Raw genomic sequence first — 2609 nt, forward strand, 5'->3', positions numbered from 1 at the left:
AAAAAAAAAAAAAAAAGAAAAATATGGGCTCCTGGCTTCTCCTTGCAGTTGCTGTGACCACTTTGGATGTGGTTTTATACAATCTCCCCAGATTCTAATGCATAGCAAAATTTGAGAACCACTAGTTTAATCCAGCTGCTTTCCAGTAGCGTTATTTTTTCTTTTTCTTTTTTTTCGAGATGGAGTGTCACTCTTGCCCAGGCTGGACTGTACTGGCACAACCTCTGCCTCCTGAGTTCAAATGATTCTCCCACCTCAGCCTCCCCAGTAGCTGGAATTACAGGTGTGTCCCACTATGCTTGGCTATTTTTTGTATTTTTAGTAGAGATGGGGTTCACCATGTTGGCCAGGCTGGTCTCGAACTCCCGACCTCAAGTGATCCTCTCACCTTGGCTTCCCAGTGCTGATGATCTGGTTCTGTATCCCAGCCTGGAGTACAGTAATGTGCTCTTAGCTCACTGCAGCCTCAAACTCTTGAGCTTAAGTGCTCCTCCCATCTCGGTCTCCCAAGGAGGTGGAACTACAGGTGCATACCATTACACCTGGCTAATTTGGAAAATTTCTGTAGAGACAGGGGTCTTGCTTTGTTACCCAGCTGATCTTGAACTGGCCTCAAGTGAGCCTCCCACTCAGCCTCCTAAAGTGCTGGGAATACAGCTGTGAGCTACCATGCCTGGCCTGTTCAACCATTTTAACAAGTGTGCAATTCAGAGACATCAAGTTTAATGCCAGTACGCAGTCATCACCACTCTTTAGAGAACTTTTTCTTGATAGCGCGCATGTTTGATATTCAGGTCTATCTCCAATGATGTTACCTCCTTGAGGGCAGGGGTGAGTCCCCTGTAGTTTTTAATGCCCCAGGTGCACCTAGGAAGCACTGAATTGAATGGTTTCTTGTGTGCCTTCACCCCTGGGCAGGCCTCTGCTGCATCTCTCCTCCGAATTAACCTAGCTGCCTATCTCTGGTACTTAAGCGAGCACCTCTTCTGGACTGGCTGTAGCTTCTGGTCTAGCAGATTCTGTTTTTTTTTTTTTAAACAGTCTCACTCTCACCCGGGCTGGAATGCAATAGCACAATCTCGGCTTACTGCAACCTCCACCTGTCAGGTTCAAGCGATCCTCCCACCTCAGCTTCCCTAGTATCTGTGATTACAGGTGCCCACCAACACCCCTGGCTTATTTATTTATTTATTTTTAGTAGAGATGGAGTTTCACCATGTTGGCCAGGCTGGTCTTGAACTCTTGACCTCAAGTGATCTGCCACCTTCTGCCTCCCAGAGGGCTAGGATTACAGACCTGAGCCACCGTGTCTGGCCCCGCCTGGCTCAGGAGATTCTCTAGCATATGGCACCCCCTGCTGGAGCGGGCTTGTTTGAGACAGAGTCTTGCTCTGTTGCCAGGCTGGAGTGCAATCTTGGCTCACTGCAGCCTCTGCCTCCTGGGTTCAAGTGATTCTCCTGCCTCAGCCTCCTGAGTAGCTGGGATTATAGGCATGTGCCACCACACCTGACTAATTTTTCTATTTTTAGTAGAGATGGGGTTTCGCCATGTTGGCCATAGTGATCTTGAACTTCTGGCCTCAAATGATTCTCCTGCCTTGACCTCCCAAAGTGCTGGGATTACAGGTTCGAGCCATTGTGCCCAGCCAGTGTTTAGTTTTCATTCAGTCAGAGAAGCCTGGGACTGTCAGCCCAACTTGTGACTTGGGTAGGAGGTTTTCCAAGACAGGGGTCCTTGTGGACTTTCCAGGAGACATCTCCCCTTTCTGGGCCTCAGTTTCCTTCCTCTGAGAGGCAGGAGTGCTGACGTTCTGGGCTTCTCCATGGCTGCAGGCTCTCTTGGGCATGGAGAGCGGGCTTCAGGCTGCAGAGGTTCCCTGGGGCTTCAGACTCGAGAGGATGGACCCTACTGGTCTTGCTTTGGTAATTACTGTTCTCTGATTCCCTCCAAAGACCTCCTGGTGTGATTTCATAAAGACCGTCCCAGCCCTCTGTATTCCCCTGAACACACTTTCTAGGTGTGTGAGGCTGGCTCTGGGCCCAGTGTCCTCAACACTCCACTTAGACAGGACCCTGACCCTCAGACCCTATTTCTTTCTCTGCCTTCCCAGGGGGCTTCTTATTGGAGCCTCACCCTTGTGCCAGTCACACACTACCTGGCATGGTGGCAGGTGGTATGGACTTGGGCCTCATCCCCAAAGGGATCTCAAGCCATGGGAAGCTGACTTAGGTATCCCGGAGCACAAAGAATAATGGTGGCTTCTGACCATTCACAGACAATTTGCAGGTGCAGTGTTACCAGTTTAAATGTTTTTTTCTTCTTAAATTTTCCTTAGTATTTTGGTATTTGTTACATTATTTGCCTGAATAATTAAGCAGCAAAATAATATTCATCAATATACCTGAATATGACTGCAGAAGGGCGTGCTAGCCAGGCACGGTAGCACAAGCCTGTAGTCCCAGCCACTCAGGAGGCCCTGGTTGGGAGGATCACTTGAATCCAGGAGTTCGAGACCAGCCTGGGCAACATGGCAAGACTCCGTCTCTACAAAAACTTTAAAAATTAAGGCTCAGGCCAGGCGCGGTGGCTCAAGCCTATAATCCCAGCAC

The 2609-nt window shown here is 49.2% G+C and overlaps 1 protein-coding gene and 1 pseudogene across 2 annotated transcripts in view; one reads left to right on the top strand and one right to left on the bottom strand.

Annotated features, from left to right (window-relative positions):
* Positions 1-1846, bottom strand: part of LOC108318245 — a 7018-nt pseudogene extending 5172 nt beyond the window's left edge.
* Positions 1-2609, top strand: part of DYNC2I2 (dynein 2 intermediate chain 2) — a 30372-nt gene that overhangs the window by 11937 nt on the left and 15826 nt on the right. The gene's annotated exons all lie outside the window — the stretch shown is intronic.

Source organism: Cebus imitator, unplaced genomic scaffold (assembly GCF_001604975.1).
Source record: "Cebus imitator isolate Cc_AM_T3 unplaced genomic scaffold, Cebus_imitator-1.0 Scaffold216, whole genome shotgun sequence".
NCBI lineage: Eukaryota > Metazoa > Chordata > Mammalia > Primates > Cebidae > Cebus > Cebus imitator.